This window comes from Aquarana catesbeiana, linkage group LG05, assembly GCF_042186555.1.
Source record: "Aquarana catesbeiana isolate 2022-GZ linkage group LG05, ASM4218655v1, whole genome shotgun sequence".
In the NCBI taxonomy this organism is placed as follows: Eukaryota; Metazoa; Chordata; class Amphibia; order Anura; family Ranidae; genus Aquarana; species Aquarana catesbeiana.
In genome coordinates this window covers 365,066,783-365,087,635 of record NC_133328.1, presented here as the reverse complement: position 1 = coordinate 365,087,635, position 20,853 = coordinate 365,066,783, and the positions used below count along the sequence as shown (strand labels likewise).

Sequence of the window (20,853 nt, the reverse complement as noted above, 5' to 3'; positions counted from 1 at the left end):
TTCCATTTTTAATGTTTAACCCCTTTCCTGCCAGTGTCATTTACACAGTAATCAGTGAATTTTATAGCACTGATCGCTGTATAAATGACAATGGTTGCAAAATAGTGTCAAAAGTGTCCAATGTGTTGCAGTCACAATAAAAATTGCATTACTAATAAAAAAAATATTAATAAAAATGCCATAAATCTATCCCCCATTTTGTAGACGCTATAACTTTTGCGCAAACCAATCAATAAACGCTTATTGCGATTTTTTTTACCAAAAATATTGAAGAATACATATCAGCCTAAACTGAGAAAGAAATTAGTTTTTTTATATAAAGTGATAATATGGGTGGGTGGCAATGGCAAATATAAGGCACCAACATACCTGTATAAAAATGTCAGAAAAGGGGGAATTATTTGATGGGACTTTAGGGGTGCCAGCGAAAAGAGGGAAAGTCATACAATGCTCGTGTCAGGGACTAACCCGCAGGAGAACTAACATCTATGGCCAGCAGAATCCTGTATCAGTGAACACAAATTCTCCAGCGCTAATTTGCATGCGCACGCGCGCACGAGCGCGTGCGAGAGCTGTTAGGACAGTGTACTCTTCAGTGTGCACGCGCGCGCCAACACGCGCGCTAATGCGAACACTTGCGCGCCAAAGCACACGCACCACGTGAGAGACTCCAGGCGCCAAGCATACTATTTAAAGCATGTTGCAGCAGTCACCAACTGCAGCATGATCATTATCTTCCTGTGTATTCCTGAGTTCCTGTTCCTGTTGTCTTGGATTATCTGCTAACAACCCGACTTGTCTTGACCTATCTGATCTGTACTTACCCCGGCTTGACCCTTGGCTCGTTCCTGTTACTCCGCTCTGATCTGCTGCACCGTGTATGACCCCTGGCTTGTTTTATGGACTTTGCTACTGTTTGCTGTCCTGTGTATGAACCCCGGCCTGGCTCCTGACACTGCTTCTGGTACTTCCTGCTGTACGATCTCATCTGGTACTTTCGAGGTACCCCTGCCTAGCAGTCTACCCTGCTCGTCAGCTGCCCACCAGTGGACTTCTCTGCTTCATCTCAGCTTGCCGCAGCCAGCAACCCCTGCCGCTTTGAGTATAGCTCCCCCTGTACGACGCTCTGCACTTAGTCGCAAGGGAAGCCCTCCCAGCACTTCAGCCTCAGATCAGGTACATGATAGTATCATGCAGCCAGTAACGTCAGAGGCTGACGGACGTGCTTCCCTGCTCAAGACTCTGTGCCAGCAAGTCGCTACGCTGACCCAAGTAGTGCCGAATCTACAAGGACATTATTCCCAGTTGGAGATTCACCTTCAGAACCAAGCAATGTCTCCTATAATGGTTCCACCCCCTGAACCAAGGGTACCTACTCCTGAACGCTTCTCTGGTGACCGAGGGAAGTTCCGAGCATTCAAGGACACCTGTTTACTTTACCTGGCCCTCCAACCAAGAACCTTTTCCATAGAAACTGTTAAAGTGGGATTTGTTATTTCCCTGCTGTCCAATGAACCCCAGTCCTGGGCTCATCAGTTACTAGAGCAAAAGGATCCCGCTATTAATTCAGTGAACTTGTTCTTTGAAGCTATGTCCAGATTGTATGATGATCCACAACGTATGGCTACTGCTGAGGCCGCCCTTCATGCCTTGCGGCAAGGGCAACGCACTGTAGAGGATTATATGGTGGACTTTCGCACCTGGGCTGCCGACATGGGGTGGAATGAGGCCGCTTTCAGATTCAAATTCCGGCTCGGCTTATCTGAACTTGTCAAAGACGAACTTGCACGAGTAGAGTCCCCAACCACTTTAGAAGGACTCACCCAGCTAGTCGTCCAAATTGATAGGCGCCTGCGGGAGCGACAGTCTGAACGACGTGCACGATCCTTCCGGCCTTCTTGGATGACGCGCACAGTTCCGGACGTTCCTGCACCTGTCACTCCGGTCACATCCAACAAAGGGCCTATGCAAATTGGCGCAGTTCGCTCTGCTCTGACCCCTAACGAGAAACTTCATAGCCGGCAAGCTAACCTATGTTTCTATTGCGGAGAACCTGGACATATCCGTCTCAACTGCCCAATAAGGCCCAGTAGATTTCCTTTCCGCAACTCTACTAGCCTCCAAGTCCCGAAACCTTCTCCAACTCATCTTGTTCTCCATATCGCATTACAATTGGCAAGAGGAGAGGTCAGACTTCCGGCAATAATCGACTCCGGGGCTTGCAGTTGCTTTTTGGACATTTCCCTGGCTAAAGACTTTCAGATTCCACTTCGGAGGAACGAACATAAACTTAAAATTCACTTGGCTGACGGTTCAACACTGCAGTTTGGGCCTGTTACTCAAGAGACTTTGCCTATTCTCACCATGATGGACCCAGGCCATCAAGAATTTCTTTGTTTTGATGTTCTTTGTTCTCCTATGTTCCCTGTAATTTTGGGACTCCCTTGGCTACGGGCACACAACCCTCAGATAGACTGGAACACAGGGAATATCGCTTTCAAGAACTTATTGCCACCAGCATTGTATCATACCTGAACCTGTAGCACCTTCCAGTTGCCTTACCATCCAGCCAGTTTCCAATTCTAGCCAAGACGTCCCTCCAGTTTATCATGACTTTTTAGATGTCTTCGATAAGAAAAAAGCCGACACTTTGCCACCTCATCGTTCTTAAGATTGTCCAATCGAGTTGCTGCCTGGTGCAGAGATCCCCTTTGGTCGAATATTTCCACTTTCAGAGACTGAGCTTGAGACTTTATGTCAAAATATTGACGAGATTCATCCGCCCGTCATTATCCCCAGCTGGTGCCGGAATATTCTTCGTGGAGAAGAAAGACCATTTCCTCAGGCCTTGTGTGGACTACAGGGAACTTAACAAAATCACGGTCAAAAATCGTTATCCTCTCCCCCTGGTTCCCGAGCTTTTTCAGAGATTCCGTTCTGCCCAAGTCTTTACTAAGTTGGACTTATGAGGCGCCTACAACCTTGTGCGCATCAGAAAGGGGGATGAGTGGAAGACCGCTTTCAGAACTCGTTTTGGGCATTTTGAATACCGTGTTATGCCTTTTGGACTATGTAATGCCCCAGCGACCTTTCAACATTTTGTAAATAACATTTTTAGAGAATTCCTGGATCATTTCCTGATCGTATATTTGTCATCTTCTCTGACACTCTGGAGTTACATAGAACCCACGTCCGGAAGGTACTATCTACATTGAGAGAACACAAGCTCTATGCAAAAGCAGAAAAGAGTCAATTTTAACAGGCATCCATACAGTTCCTGGGCTTAATTATTTCTACATCTGGGATAGCTATGGACCCTCAGAAAGTATCCGCTATTCTGGAGTGGTCAGCCCCTACCAACAAGAAAGGTATCCAAAGATTTGTGGGGTTTGCTAACTTTTATCGGAGATTTGTTAAAGACTTTTCTGGTATTATTGCCCCCATTACCCAGCTCACTCGCCAGCATACCTGTTTCCAGTGGTCCCAGGAAGCCCAAGAAGCTTTTGATAAACTAAAGTCTCTATTCACCTCGGCCCCCATTCTGCAACATCCAGATCCAGCCCTGCCCTATTTTTTGGAGGTCGATATGCATCGGAAGTCGACATAGGGGCTATCCTGTCACAACGGCAAGGCCCCAAAGCTTTACTATATCCTGTAGCCTTTTTCTCCCAAAAACTAAGCCAACTAGGAAAGGAATTATGATGTGGGGGATCGGGAATAACTGGCAATAAAAGCTGCTCTCGAAGAATGGCGATACCTACTGGAAGGCGCAGCTCATCCCATCATGATATTCACCGACCATAAAAACCACGGCAGGCCAGATGGGCCTTGTTCTTTTCGAGGTTTAACTTTCACCTTACTTACCGTCCGGAGTCCAAGAATGGGAAAGTGGATGCCCTCTCACGCATGTTTCCAGAAACTCCAGAGACTGTGGCCCCTAGTACCATCTTGTCCCCTCAGAATTTCCTTTTAGTTCAACCTGATCTAAGATCAACCCTTGAATAAAGCTCTGCTCAATGCCTCAAAACCGAAGGATCTGCATTCAGAAGGCAGGAAGGACTCCTGTGGCACGGGGACAAGATCTTAATTCCCATGGGAGCCAGGCTTCAGGTCCTCAAAACCTTTCACGAACACGAACTTGCCAGCCATTTTGGGATTCATAAGACTACTAAGCTGATTCAGCGATCCTACTGGTGGCCAAACCTGAGGCAAGATTGTAAGGATTTCATAGGCTCCGGCACAACCTTTGCCAGAAGTAAGGGAAGCTGCACCCAAGCCTGGGGTTTGCTAAGACCACTACCTATCCCGGACCGCCCCTGGAAAATGTTGTCCATGGATTTTATTGTGGAGCTGCCCCCATCTGAAGGCTTTACCACTATCCTGGTGGTGGTCGATCGTTTATCAAAGATGGCCCACTTCCTGCCTCTACTAGGCACACCTTCTGCCATTGATACAGCACGTCTTTATTAAAGAGATCGTAAGATTGCACAGCTTGCCAGACACTATTGTATCCGACAGAGGAGTACAATTTACTTCAAGGCTCTGGAAGGCTCTCTGTAAAGCTTTAAACATTGAAATCTGTTTGTCTTCTGCCTATCACACACAGAGTAATGGCCAGACGGAGAGGACGAATCAGACGCTAGAGAAGTACCTCCACTGTTTTTCTACCTTCTCTCAAGATAACTGGGTAACCTTGCTGCCATGTGCCGAATTCGCCTATAATAATTCGGTAAACGCCTCCACCAATCAGTCTCCATTCTGGGCGAACTATCGATTCCACCCATCCTTCTTGCCTTATGTCACTCCAGAAGCAGCGATACCTGCTGTACAGGACAGATTAACTTTCATTCAAGAAAATTTACAGGTTCTTCAAGAAAACATGAAAAAAGCACAGGAGGACTATAAAAAGCATCTCGGCCCAAGATTCATCGGTCCCTTTGCGATTAAGAGAGAGATTAATCCTGTGGCTTTTGAATTGTCTCTGCCAAGCTCTTACAAGATTCACCCAGTCTTCCACGTCTCGCTGCTCAAGCCAATCAGTACTGGCCCCTTCTCTGGAAGAGAAGATCCTCCTCCACCTCCAATCACAGTGGGTGAAGAAACGGAGTTCGAGGTGGAAATCATCCTGGATTGTCGAAAGAGAGGTAGACAAATTCAATATTTAGTGAAGTGGAAGGGTTACCCATCAGAGGAGAGCTCTTGGGAACCCGCAAGTAATGTTCATGCCCCTAGACTGCTACGTGAATTCTTCAGAAGATATCCGGAGAAGCAAGCCCACCTAGGCAACCCGGAGGCTGCCCCTTAGGGGGGGCACTGTCAGGGACTAACCCGCAGGAGAACTAACATCTATGGCCAGCAGAATCCTGTATCAATGAACACAAATTCTCCAGCGCTAATGCGCATGCGCACGTGCGCACGAGCGCAGGCGAGAGCTGTTAGGACAGTGTACTCTTCAGTGTGCATGCGCGCGCCAACGCGCGTACTAATGTGAACACGTGCGTGCCAGAGCACACGCACCACGTGAGAGACTCCAGGCGCCAAGCATACTATTTAAAGCATGTTGCAGGAGTCACCAACTGCTGCATGATCTTCAGCCTCCTGTGTATTCCTGAGTTCCTGTTCTTGTTGTCTTGGATTATCTGCTAACGACCCAGCTTGTCTTGACCTATCTGATCTGTACTTACCCCGGCTCGACCCTTGGCTCATTCCTGTTACTCCGCTCTGATCTACTGCACCGTGTATGACCCCTGGCTTGTTTTATGGGCTTTGTTACTGTCTGATCTGCTGCACCGTGTATGACCCCTGGCTTGTTTTATGGACTTTGCTACTGTTTGCTGTCCTGTGTATGAACCCTGGCCTGGCTCCTGACACTGCTTCTGGTACTTCCTGCTGTACGATCTCATCTGGTACTTCCGAGGTACCCCTGCCTAGCAGTCTACCCTGCTCGTCAGCTGCCCACCAGTGGACTTCTCTGCTTCATCTCAGCTTGCTGCAGCCAGCAACCCCTGCCGCTTTGAGTATAGCTCCCCCTGTACCACCTCCAGGGGGCGCTTTGCACTTAGTCGCAAGGGAAGCCCTCCCAGCACTTCAGCCTCCGATCAGGTACGTGATAGCTCGACAATAAGTATGTAAAAATTAAGGATTTTATTGTTACATACAAAACATGATAAAAATTCAAATATGAATTATGCGCACATGTTCAAGGATGACTAGAAATTTAAAACAGATGATGAAATGTAATCACTCGGTAGTAGCGTTGGAGTGATTGTCCCAACATGTTTCGCCACTCTGGGCTCATCAGGGGATGTTTTAAAAGCAAAATAGATGTAACACTGCATATAACAAAATAGAGTACAAGCCTTACATTGGTTTGGAGTATAATACAGAATAATAAAATAGCAACATAAAAATACAAATGGGTTTATTATCGACCGCTAGGTCAATCAATCAAGAGCTCATCCATATGCAGATCTCATACCTGCGATTCAATGTTGAAAAACAAGGAAAATCCTCGCTGAGTGGTGTACTTAAAAGGTGTCAAAAGAGGCCCAGATGAGCTTGTCAGCTGAAATCTAGCCAAAGAATTGATAAACGTGTAGTAAGTGATTGATATGAAAGTGTATGTTCTACTCAAAAAGAGGGGGGGGGATTTCCCCCTTTTCACTGGCACCCTAAAGTCCCGTAAAATAATTCCCCCTAGTTTTTTTAATATATTTTTTGGGGATATTTATTATAGCAAAAAGTAAAAAATATTGCTTTTTTTTAAAAATTGTCGCTCTTATTTTGTTTATCGCACAAAAAATAAAAAACGCAGAGGTGATCAAATACCACCAAAAGAAAGCTCTATTTGTGGGAAAAAAAGGACGTCAATTTTGTTTGGGTGCAACGTAACACGACCGCGTAATTGTCAGTTAAAAGGACGCAGTGCCGTATCGCAAAAAGTGCTCTGGTCAGGAGGGGGGGTAAATCCTTTCGGGGCTGAATTGGTTAAAGCGCACATCATTTATGTCCCTGCACAGCAGTGCAGTGCGTTTTGCTGTTGTGCAGTTACATGCGCTGCCTACCAGTGCTCTGCAGTAAAATGCAAAGTGTCCGCAGTTCACTGCACTGCACCTCTGGGCTTATTGAAGTCTATATGGAATTCATCCAGTGCGGAAAAAAGCTAGTCGCCATACTTTGTGAGAACAAGCCGTTATTTTGTATACAGTGTATGTATAATATATTGCAATAATACTAACTTAAACTGGCCATGCAGGGATAGTTTGTTTTTCATTCAGTCAGTGAGCTAAAAAAAAAAAAATTATCTTTATATTTTTTTTATCCGCTAAACAATTTTAATATTGTGTTAAAATTTGAAAAATAAACCTTGTTTTTGTGCAAAGTTTATGATTATATATAGTATGAACAGACGCCAACCATTTTTACACATAAGTAAACTTTGTTTCATGCTGATCGTTTTATTTCACTGATAAGGTCTACTCTACATGATTTAATGCAATAGACTCCCTGTAGCCTCTAATGGTTGCAAGAGACCATGTTGGTTAACTTTATTGATCTTAAATCTGAGTTTGTATTAATGGCAAAAAATGATTATTATTAGTTGCCATAATGATAAGTACCCTGTTAATTGAAGTTTGAAGTATTTATATTTTACTGCCCACTTCATGATTGCTCTACACCTGTAGCACTCTCTTTCTCTTTTTCTGTTTTCTAATTGTATTCTAATTGTAATTTGTACTTTTTTGTTGTTACACAGATTTCCTAAGGGCCTGTTCACACCAGAACACGACACAGGAAAGGTGCGTTTTTGTGCATGTTTCCATCACTGAACAGGAACATGTTGACCCTGTTAGACCTGCATGGATGGCATTAATTGTTATTAGCACCCCAAACTCTTTTAACAAACACAGCATGATTGTGGCCACCAAACCGCATGGTACCGCAATCCTACATGTTATGTTTTGGAAGTGAGTTGAAGTGTACTTAGGTAAGCCAAAACCTTATTTTTAAAAAAATGTGTGTAGCCAGGAGCTGGCTATTATGCCTGCAATTCAGAGACATTTTTGCTGTGTTATTAATGTGGGGTTAGCTTCATCTAGTGTTTGCTGGACTCTATGTGTCATTTCCTTTTCTTGTGACAAAATTCAGAGCAAAGCATCGTGGGATGTGTAGTTCAGAATGCTGAAATTTTAATGCCAGCAGGACTGATCTGAACTACAATTAACAGAATGCTGGGTGGACAGAACAGACTGCTGGGAGAGGATAAAAAAGGGCTGGCGCGGCCTAGATCTTTCTCTTGGGATGCTGTTTGACTCTGCCAGCAGGAGGTCTGTGTCACAGTGAGCTGCTCATGATTTGCGGCCTACACAGTGGGGAGCCGTTCAGCTATACCCAGAGGGACCTCTGTGGACAGCATCGCTTTTTCCCTGCAGTGGACCAGAGGGTGTTCCAGGTTATCCAGAGACACCTGCACTTCAGATCCAAGTGGTCCGCAGCATGGTGCGGTGGGTGCCATTTCCCAGAGCCAGGATACAGAGACAGTTCCCGATAGAGTCATCTTCATCACCTACATCGTTGCCAGCTATATCTGAGTTCTGGTGTGTGTTGAGCAGGCATAGCCCATCTTGTAGTTATAAGACACTGCTTTCAGACATTATTCACACAGTTCAGCTTGGTGGTACTTGTAGTTCCACTGGGAGTCAGTTCTTATGCCATAACTAACACTGAAAGCAGACATCTATGCCCTTGTTCACATTATTGAATCTTGTAGCTGCAGTAGATAACACCATTAGGATCATATGAGAGGAAGTTATAATTTAACAAGGATACCTTAAAGTTCTGCCAAGTTTGCTATACCCTATTATCAAGGATTACTTTAGTTACAATACAACAAGGCTAGCTGAAGACATCTGGGTTTCAAGGAATACCCTTTTACCATTTGTTATCCTTTTTCTCATCTGCTTTAATTTCATCAGATTTCATTAAAAAAAAACCATCCTTGGACCCTACCAATCTTAATAACCTACGCCCTATCTCCTTGCTCCCCTTTTCCTCTAAACTCCTTGAACGCCTGGTTTACAACCAACTGAGTGACCACCTCATTAAAAACAACCTTCTTGATCCCCTTCAATCTGGATTTCGCCCTCAACACTCCACAGAAACTGCTCTTTTAAAACTCACAAATGACCTACTAACTGCAAAAACCAACGGACACTATTCTGTACTCCTACTTCTGGATCTTTCAGCTGCCTTTGACACGGTTGACCACCCCCTCCTCCTCAAAAAACTTCACTCCATCGGTCTCCGTGACTGTGCTCTTCAGTGGTTCTCATCCTACCTATCCCAACGCACCTTCAGTGTCACTTACAATTCTACTTCCTCCACTCCTCTTCCCTTCTCTGTCGGGGTCCCCCAAGGTTCTGTTCTTGGACCTCTTTTATTTTCAATCTACACCTCTTCCCTGGGTCAGCTGATAGCCTCTCATGGCTTTCAATATCATTTCTATGCTGATGACACACAAATCTATCTCTCCACCCCTCAACTCACTCCATCAGTCTCCTCACGCATCACTAACTTACTAACCGACATATCTGTATGGATGTCACACCACTTCCTCAAACTCAACTTGTCCAAAACCGAGCTTATAATATTTCCTCCCCCACGTGCCTCTTCCCCTGATTTCTCTGTGAAGAGCAATGGCAAAACCATCCACCCGTCCCCACATGTCAGGGTGCTAGGTGTTATCCTAGATTCTGAACTCTCCTTTCAGCCCCACATCCAATCACTTTCCAAAGCTTGCCGCCTCAACCTCCGCAACATCTCTAAACTACGTCCCTTTCTAACCAGTGAAACTACAAAGCTCCTGATTCACTCCCTGGTTATCTCTCGCCTTGACTACTGCAACTCACTCCTCATTGGCTTACCTTTAAATAGACTATCCCCCCTTCAGTCCATCATGAATGCTGCTGCCAGACTCATCCACCTTACAAACCGATCAGTGTCTGCTACCCCTCTCTGCCAATCCCTCCATTGGCTACCACTCGCCCAACGAATTAAATTCAAAATACTAACAATAAGTTACAAAGCCATCCACAACTGTGCCCCCAGCTACATCACTAACCTAGTCTCAAAATACCAACCTAAACGCCATCTCCGTTCCTCCCAAGATCTCCTGCTCTCTAGCTCCCTCATCACCTCCTCCCATATCCGCCTCCAGGACTTCTCCCGAGCCTCACCCATCCTCTGGAATTCCCTACCCCAATCTGTCAGACTGTCTCCAAATTTATCCACTTTTAGGCGATCCCTGAAGACTTTGCTCTTCAGAGAAGCCTATCCTGCCTCCATCTAACAACTGCATTATTTTCTCCATTAGCTCATCCCCCACAGCTATTACCCTTTTGTATAACTTGACCCTCCCTCCTAGATTGTAAGCTCTAACGAGCAGGGCCCTCTGATTCCTCCTGTATTGAATTGTATTGTACTTGTACTGTCTGCCCTAATGTTGTTGTAAAGCGCTGCGTAAACTGTCGGCGCTATATAAATCCTGTATAATAATAATAATAATTAAAAGGGAGCCAGACAATTTGAATATAATAATCTGCATATTGGTTTCTTTATGTTGTGCAAATGTTAATGGCCTATGGGTTGAGGAGACAGAAGGGAGGAGCCTGACATAGAAGATACAGTGCCAGCTCTCTACCCTCCTGCTGACCTGCTCACATAGGTGTCTGTGATTGGGTTAATAGCTGTGCTCATTTACAGTTGAAGGAACTTCAGGTCACTATGTTGCCTTTTTCATAAGTATAGATAAAGTATTTGTAAGTGTGCCTTTTTATTATCTTACAGTGTTGAGACATACTCATTCCTGTGTTCTCACTAATACGGTAAACAAACTAGGACTGTTTCATTGATACTGTGTGAGTCTCTCCTTATTAATACAGTTGGTAAGGTGACTGAACCCAGGGTGTGAGAGGTAATGGAGGATTTGCAGAGTTGAAGTATTTAGTGGGGTACAGAGTCTATTAGCAGCCCTCATCAGGGTACCACTACATGTGGAAGGGTTAGAACTTTTGTAAGGTGTTTATTACTGTCTGTGTCTCTGCTGGGGAGGTGTAACCTCCTGTTTGTCCTCTTGGCCAAAAAGTGTGATGGGAAATCCAATATTTTTGGGTTGTCACAGGAATACGAGATGAGGGAAAATCTTTCATTAAAGAAGCCTGTTCTGGTCACAACTGTGGCATCCGTGCGCCTTGTGCGGGCCATGTTTACCCACATGGGGATGCACAGGTGTTCCATGCAACCCCATGCGGGTAGTCCCATTCAAGTCAATTGGGATGAAATGGCTGCAAAGACACAGCTGCTGCTTTCAATGTGACATCCATGCGGCTGCATGGCCCCAAATGCACCCAGAGTGCAGGTAAGCATGGTCCTCACATGGGGCAAGGATGCATATGCTTTGTGTAAACGAGGCCTAAGAGAGGATATTCTCTCACTTTGAAGAAATGTCCTCTCATATATCCTGATGTGTCTTTGGGACAAGGAGTGAAGAGAAATCTCCTCAATGGGACGCAGATACAAAAAAAAAAAAAAACATGTCGGGTCTTCGTCCATTCCTTAGCTTATCCAAAACAAACAAACAAAAAAAAAAATGCAGCTTCACATACACGTTAATAACCTTTTGTGCACAGCCAGCTTGACAATGAATGGAGGGGGTGGAGCTATCCATCATCTGCCCATCCTTCAATTGTAGATCCTGTTCCATTCATAAAAACTGTAGTACGGCTACTATGGAATGAGCATCTGGGTGGAAAGGGCGGGTATAGTCAGGTTCTCTTGAAAGTCTGTGGCAGCCACTTTGTTGTGTTAACCCCTGCATTGGAAGATTAAAGCGGCAGGGGTGGGGATGGGGGGTCCAGGATGGAGGAAGATTACTACTAAAAGAAGAAGAATCAGCACAAGATTTTTGGCTGCTAAAGTGCATGCTAAAGTAATTCCCAAAAAATACAAATTATTTCTAATCGATGCTGAGTTCAAAACCTTTAATGTAGAATAATACTTCTTCATTCTTTTATAGACATCATATCCAAGGTTCTTAAAATAAATGTGCTGAGAGAAACCTGGAGGCTGCCATTGTTGGCTTCCTTTTCTGAAAATGCTAGCTGCATGGCTGTCATGTTGATCTCTGACCTTCAGCGAGCATTCAGATCAGGAGTTTTGGCTTTAGTGTGACTTCATCTATGGCAGGCTTATTCCAGGTTAACAGCTCAGCATGTGCTGAAGTAAGAGAATCAATTTTACAGCCAGACAACTACCATATTTATGAGGAAGTTAGCAATGACAGCCACCAGGTTTCCTTCAGTACAGGTTTTCCTTAAGCATTGTATGTGTATCCCCTAAGGTGCAACAGGTTCAGGTTCAAACAGGTTTCATGCTGGTCAAATTGCATTGTATTATATAACCATGGCTGTACTTGGACGTTAGCCTCCAGGCACTCCTAAATGATAATTACCTTTTTATAAGCTCCTCTTCTTGTGTGATTATTTTAGTAATGAGGAACTTTGGAGCGTGCTTTTGATGGCAGCATGCTGTTTCCTTTATGTAGCAGGCATGTTGTAATGCAATTTCTCCTTTTGGCCACAAGAGAGATGCTGACTGATCCTTCCAGAAAACTGAGAGACTGAGACACTGGGAAAAAGGAGAGTTTCAGGAAGTGCTGAGGGGACAGAAGAGAGGGAGGTACTGAGGTAAAAGAAAGAGAGAGTGCTGACAGGAGACAGAAGAGAGGAGATTGCGTAAAAGAGAGGAAGATACCAGGGCTCAAAAAGTCCTTTGCTGTGACACAGTGACACTTAACAGTGAGGAGAGGAGGAGTGTGTGAGGGGAAGGAACTGAGGTGCCAGAGTGAGGAGAGAGACACAAGCTGACACCAGGGACTGTGGGCCCCAACAGAGGAGGAGGGATATCCTGAAGCACGGGAAAAAGAGTCTGTGAGGAGAATAAGGAGAGCGGTCTGAGGAGAGAGAGAGAGAGAGAGAGAGAGAGAGTGGTGAGGTGACAGGTGTGAGGAAAACCGCTGAGACTGAGGAGACTGAGAGAGAGAGACTATGGCAGCATCAGAGGGGGAGAAAGCCAAGCTTTTCCAGAGACTGCCTGGAGAGTGTTGCCTGGAGACGGAGGAGTAAGAATGCCTGAGGGGAGCCAGGAGCAGAGACAGCCACGTGGTCCACTACTATTTAGTCCAGGGACCCTACTCAGCAGCCCAGCACCACTCAGCTTAGCAGAGACGACCCACACTTTTCAAGGATCGAGATACCAATCCGGGTATCGGGTCGGCCGCTGCCTGTTCACATTGCTAGTTTTACTACCGGTCATCTCGATCGACCATCAGCAAGAGATCCAGTGCCTTACAACATCGCTAGGAGCATCAGGAGCCTGAACCAGCACCTGGGACTATCGTTGTGTCATCGCACAGAGGACTGGTGAGCGGGTGTAAACCCAATATCCTTCTTGACACCATACTGACGCTGCATGCAGACACCAATTTCCCTGGCTTGTTGTTTGGAGCTGCCATCTCTAGTAGTTTGCCCTTTTAAATCTCTACCGAACAAAACATTCTGGAGGATTACTGCTCCATGCAAGCTTGTTTAAACCTTCTCTTAAAACAAGGGCCCCACCGTTTGCTAGCAGAAGACACTAGTATTCTTCCCCTCAGGACCTGCAACATTACAGAACTGTGCTTACTGTACTTGTGTAACCCTTTTCTTTTTGGTGTTTGTTTGCCTCTCAAAGGTGTTTGCGGCCCAGAAGGAGCTGAGAAGTTGACAAGTCTTCTCTCCTCCCTCTCAGCGCTATGTTAAGGGCATATAGATTACTGCCCTTTCTATACCTGCAGTTTCTAGATATTGAAGGTTGTCTTTTCTAATGTATTAGTTATTTGTAGCAAGGTTTAACAGTGTTGTAAGTTTCCATATGATTTAAACTGTGCTAATATATTCAACTTGTTTATCAATACCAGGTGTGTGTCTATTTTTGGTGCTAATCCACAGCCAGGATAACGGTATTTACCACATGTGTCCTTAAATGTGTTTGCAGTAATTTTATTTAACCAGGTGTGTCAGAGGGGCTGAGGTCATTCTTGGAGTTGAGGCGGAGATCAGAGAATCCAAATTCACCAAGCGACTCCTTTGGGGGTGGCGCTACATTTATATGTAGGGTTAGTTTTCAAGTGTTCAGACCTACATACAAGAGAAAGTTTTTTTTTTTTTTGAACAACAAAGAGACTTCTGACTCCTCTGAACATCCTCTGCACACCATTTCCCTTACAGGTTTCATAATTAATTTAGCTACTTCGAAACATAATCAAAGCTTTGAGCTGTCCAAATCCTATGCTGCTGCCCATGACACTGGTCCATGAGCGTCTTATTAGAAATACTGCCCTGAGGACCACCCCTGTTGAGTCGCTATGCCTGAAACCGGAACCCCGAGCTCACCTAATCTCTTACACACACGCCTTACTATTTGACAACCAATAACCCCAAATCCAACTTGGCTAGCCGCCAGTGGGAAAAAGAACTCGCCATTGATCTCTCAGACCAAGAATGGGAAAATATCTACACATTTATCCACATCTATCTATAAACATCTATGCACAAGAGAACGCATTCAAAATATTTTCTAGATGGTACAGGACCCCCCTTAGGATACACAAAATATTCCAATCACTCTCCTCTCAATGCTGGAGATGTGAGAGGGAGTTGGGCTCGCTTCTTCATATCTGGTGGAACTTTTCTAAAATACAACCCTTCTGGAAGGAAGTGCACCGACTCACGAACCAAATTACCATTTTCACTCTTGAATTTTCCCCAACGGAGTTCCTGCTACACCACTCCTCAATACCTAAAAACGCATACTTTCGCTCACTTGCCATGCACATGGTGAATGCAGCAAAGATGTGCATCCTAGCCAACTGGCGCTCCCTGGAGCCACCATCTGTAGCCGATGGTGGTTTACACGGATACAGAAAACCGTGGACACGGAGGAACTTATACACCAAGCGAGAGACACCCCTTCCAAATTTGGAAAAGTATGGTCATGTTGGCGACACTTCGTCACGACAGACGAATATAAGCAACTCGAAACCACGAACAGCCACAAATTGCAGCGGGTGAGTGAGGAAGGACCGCAGAACTCTGACCCCCCCCCAGTACCTATCATCCAGAGATGCCTAACTCACCCCCCCCAACTCTCCAAAATACCCTTAGTCACCTCCTGGAACCCCTACCCTCCCATTAATAATCCCCTGTTTCAGAAACCCATATTCCGAAGTTAATACATAGGTACTGTACTTATAGCATTTAACATACATAACACTACCAGATAAGTCTCTATTCCTTCTGTTCTTTTCAGAGACTAACAGTTAATAAGCGTCACCAATCCAAAGATAAGCTACAGCTAACATTACTGGAAGCTAAAAAACACAAACTGAACAACCTAAGTGACCAGTGGTTTAATGACATGCTATGAAAATAAAAATGTTGTCATATACAACCCTTGTTACACAGTTACATTCCTTTATATATGCATACCTCCCAACATTTTGAGATGGGAATGAGGGACATCTACTAAAAAATGTATGTAGATGTAGGACACGCCCCCTGCCACACCCCCTTAAAGGAGAATTAACCAAAAAAAAGGTTACTTAAAGCCACAAGGACTTTTTTTTACCACTACTATCCCTTTATATTGGCTTTTAAAATGTACAAATGCAGCAATTTAGAAATTGAATGAAAGGTTTAGCACTGGGAAACACTTTTTGAAAGATAAAAGCATGCATTTTATATACAACTATGAGGATCAGACCAAAATGAGGGACAAATGAGGTGGAATGAGGGACAGAGGGACATTGCTCCAAATCAGGGACAGTCCCTCCAAATCAGGGACAGTTGGGAGCTATGTATATGTATAAGTTTGCTAAAGCGGCTGCGTCCGTACATGTATATGTAAATGTTATATCTTTGATAACTAAATAAAAATTATTAAAAATAAATAAATACTGCCCTGAATATACTAGTGTGAAGGTTTGGTAAACACTATATTTTATACAAAAAAAAAAAATTGTTTAATTATGATCCTGCATTACACTGGTACTTGAAGCATAGAGGCAAAGACACACAGAAGAAGATTTAAGCCTTTAGCGGGTACATGAGATAAAAGTGTTCTCAAAAGCAGTAGAAGTTGTTGCAAACAAATAAATACAGTAAAATGTGGCACCATAAAATCTGTGCTGCTAATGGGTAACTGTAGGCAAACTTTTAACTGATCATTTGTCTGGGTGTCAGGACTGCACCTGTCACATTATACCATAAATATTTTAAAGTCATCTGACTTGTGTACATGAATCATGTATGGGAGGTTCAATATGGAAATAGGTCTCATTATTGCTGTGCACTGTGTCACGTAGCCTTACTTCCTTTTTTCACCCAGGGAGGACAGTAAAACTGTACTTATCACAGTCAGTGTGGCCATATCTGGACAAGCCCATCTGTATCTCTTGTGATCTCTAGTAAATATTCTGCAAGTGGGCTAACATGGGCACTGTTTAAAAAAGACAGCAAAACCTCTTTAAAAAATGATGTTAACTTTAGCACTGCTGCAGGATTTTCTGCACCACACCTGAATTCCACTGAAACTACCAAAAAGTAACTTGCACGTTCAAAAATGATATCTTTTTTAAGATAATTAAATCTAGTGATATGCAAGGCATAAAAATTGCAAAAAATTTTAAATGAGAAAAAAAAAAAAATTGCAAAAAAAAAAGGTATAAAATCTATATAAAAAATAATAGTTGCAATAATATAAAGTGATTGAAATATTACCTGCCTTGAAACTAAAATGAATATACACAGTGTATTTAAAGCAAAATCTCTTTAAAAAAATAAAAAAAGCTAAACCTGTAGCTCACAATGCTTGCAGGCTTTTCTGTTGTGAGCAGGTGCTTCTCATTGATATTGTCTATATAAGTTTTGACCTTGATGCACTACAGTGCTCTTACTTAATGCACCTAGAAAACTAGCAAATTAATCAGCACAGTTTAAAACAGCAACCTGTAACCCAATATAACATAAAACAAAAAAATATTATGTACAAACCAACATGTTTATAAAAAATGTAGATATTTTCCTGGAAATTAAAATTTGCTAAGTTTTTGGCGTGTTTTTAGAAGTATGTATGTGATTGTGTGTGCAGCTAATTTTCCAAAAAACTGTAGCTTTATGTGAAGCTTTTTAAGCTGCTTTATGTTTCAAGAGGAAGAATTACATCTTACCTTTGTATTGTGAACGTGTCTCAGTCTTTGCTCTGTATGGTGCTCTAATCATGTGAGCCTTGTATATATAGTAGCGCAAACAGAAAGTAGGTGTAATTGGCTCAAGGCCAGCTCAGTCTCTGCATTAGGAAGTCATTCAAAGAAAAAGCAGCTGAGCCTGCAGGATGTAATACTATGAATGGTCCAGAGCGCTGTTTATTGAATTACCAATAATTTTAAAAGATACCCCCGATTTTCTTTATTGAATTAGATGAAGAACGTCACGTCTGTTGCTATGTCATTCCTGCACAGCTCATGGATTGCACACAGTATATTTCTAAGATATGCTCAGTAAATAACACATATAAAAACAGTTGTAAAGTAATTTTTTTTTACTAAAATAATAAACATGTTATACTTACCTGCTCTGTGCAAAGGTATTGCACATAGCAACCCCGGACATCCCCTTCTGGAGTCCCCGTCGGTGCTTTCAGCTCTGCCTCTACTGTGTCTGTGTACCACCATAGGAAACCACTTTGCTATGTTTGAGCGCATTCCTGAGCTCTGCTGTGTGCCTTGACCATGGGCCCCATTCCCACCTTATAGAATTTGATTGACATCCGCAGGAGCCAATGGCACTGTGTCCTGTGAGGAAAGGAACACCAACCAGTGCTGCTACAGATGGGCACAGCACTGGATCGAGATAGGACTCAGGTAAGTATATAGCCCAATTTAAAGAGAGACCCCCTGCACCTTCTCGATCTTCTGTGAGAAAATGGCAAGAATGTGTAATAGAGTGTACATAAACAAGTACACTTACCTATGCCCATGATGCCTTTCTCTCTTGTGGTTCTCTTTTCAGGCTGCCTCTGTGCAGCCGGTATCCATGGGCACCGCCGTTTTGAAATTACATGTCCTTCTGCACATACACGGAAAGAAGTGCATGAAGTCATGTGTCTCGTCTTTCACATGCACCATATGACATTACACTCATCTGTTTAAGAAAAAAATATATACAGTGTATGTAGCACTACCCCTGTAGGAGTTCCTGAAGTCAGGATTCCCCACTGCTGCACAGCCAGTCACACAGCGTTTCCTTCTTTTATCTGGACACAGAAATCAGTCTTTGGTTTGTTTTGTAGTTTTATTAGGGGATGATACCTTCACTTGGATGGGGTAAGGGATTAAGTGATGCCCTGTTGACAACAATACAACTTCAAGGACACTTTCTCCCTCTTCTTCCTTCAACCTGCACAAACTGTGTTCCTTTTTCTACAGCTTCTGCTGGTTCACTCCTGGGGGAACCGACAGGCTTTTGTCAGTTCAGCAACAGTCCATTACAGGCAGGAACTTCCAATCCATTGGCAAAGCAGCACTGAAGGAGTGAACAACATATCGCATTACCTTCTGCTTCCCTGTGGCCACTGATCCCAGTTCCACTTGCTTGCAGAAAATGCTAGCCCGCCTGGCAGGGGCGTAACTAGAAATCACAGGGCCCCATAGCAAAATGTTGTATGGGCCCCCCCTCACCCAGGGGCGGATCCAGAGTCTAGTCTCGGGAGGGACACTGCCAGAAAATACGTTTTTTTCGGGGCAATTTATCAGGGAAATGGCTGCTGTTGGCGCTTCAATCATCATGGCATCATGGTTATTATAGTGGATGATTGAAACACATTATTTCTATTATTACATTGTTATAGAAAATGAAATAGTTCAACTCACCATAATGCAGAATCAGTGGGAGCCCTGAGTGTGTCACTTGCCACATCACCTGCCACCAGATGCAGATTGTCACTTGTCACAAGTTGCGGATTGTCACTTGCCACGTCACCTGCCACACGTTGCAAATTATCCACTATCACCTGCCACACATTGCTGATTGTCCACTTGCCACGTCACCTGCCACAAGTTGTGGATTGTCACTTGCCACGTCACCTGTCACACATTACTAATTGTCCACTTGCCACGTCACCTGCCACAAGTTGTGGATTGTCACTTGCCACGTCACCTGTTACACATTGCGGATTGTTCACTTGCCACGTCACCTGCCACAACTTGCGGGTTGTCCACTTGCCACGTCACCTGCCACAAGTTGTGGATTGTCACTTGCCACGTCACCTGTTACACATTGCGGATTGTTCACTTGCCACGTCACCTGCCACAAGTTGCGGGTTGTCCACTTGCCACGTCACCTGCCGCAAGTTGCGGATTGTCACTTGCCACGTCACCTGCCACAAGCTGCGGATTTTCACTTGCCACGTCATCTGCCACAAGCTGTGGATTGTCACTTGCCACGTCACCTGCCACAAGCTGCGGATTGTCACTTGCCACGTCACCTGCCACAAGTTGCGGATTGTCACTTGCCACGTCACCTGCCACAAGCTGCGGATGTCCACTTGCCACGTCACCTGCCACAAGTTGCGGATTGTCCACTTGCCACGTCACCTGCCACAAGTTGCGGATTGTCACTTGCCACGTCACCTGCCACAAGCTGCGGATTGTCACTTGCCATGTCACCTGCCACAAGCTGCGGATTGTCACTTGCCACATCACCTGCCACAAGTTGCGGATTGTCACTTGCCATGTCACCTGCCACAAATTGTGGATTGTCCACCTGCCACCCATTGCGGATTGTCACTTGCCACAAGTTGCGGATTGTCCACTTGCCACGTCACCTGCCACAAGTTGCAGATAGTCACTTTCTTGCTAAGGTGGGGAATGGGGATTGTCACTTCCTGTGTCCCAGTCTGAGTCAGGCAGCAGAGAGATGATGTAATCTCTCTGCTACCTGCACAGTGATTGAGGGCGGAACTGCCAGGATGCAGGGCGGGCGGTGAGAGATTATGTCATCTTTCTGCTCCGCCACCCACTAATTGGCCAGTCCACCCACCGAGCCTCCCAGCTGGCAGCTTCCCATCCATCCCTCCCCCCCGCCGTGCCTCCCAGCTGGCAGCTTCCTGTCCATCCCTCCCCCCGCCGAGCCTCCCAGCTGAGTCCGCTCGCACAGTCAGTGTGACTGTACGAGCGCCGAGCAGGTGAGCTGCCGGGCAGCTCGGCGGCTCACCCGCCGCCCACTCACGCGCCGACTCGCTGGGCCCTACTCGGCTGCGGGCCCCATAGCGCCCGCGTGGGTCGCTATGGCGGTAGTTCCGCCACTGCCACCTGGCTGCCACCAGCCGCTCCTGGCTGCTTTTCTCTCCCCAGTCCTCCTGGCTCACACTCACATGGAGATTCCCCAGGGCAAGGTTCGATGAAGACTAAGCACACCGCTGTCTTCAAGAGAGCACTGCTACAGCTGGCAGTCTCACGCCTTGTCTGTCCCTGCACCGTGCTGATCTAGTTACTATCTCCTGTGGTGGGATCCTTCCAGGCCACCCTCCCGAGATCCAGCCTGAGGTAACCCCCCCCGTATGGGGTCCCACAAGGGCCACCAACAGCCTCCCTCAGCACTGCTTCTCCATCTTCCACCTGAACTCCCTGCTGGCATGGCTCCCGTCTATTTAAAGGGGTTGTAAAGTCAGACGTTTTTTTAACTTAATGCATTCTAAGCA

General features: G+C 45.0%; 1 protein-coding gene across 1 annotated transcript in view; it reads right to left on the bottom strand.

Annotated features, from left to right (window-relative positions):
• Positions 1 to 17,470, bottom strand: part of LOC141144849 (cytochrome c oxidase subunit 4 isoform 1, mitochondrial-like) — a 114,012-nt gene extending 96,542 nt beyond the window's left edge. Inside the window, exon 1 of the mRNA XM_073630927.1 lies at positions 17,324 to 17,470. The gene's annotated coding sequence lies outside the window, so the exon portion shown is untranslated. The remainder of the gene's footprint in view (positions 1 to 17,323) is intronic.
• Positions 17,471 to 20,853: the final 3,383 nt, after the last annotated feature.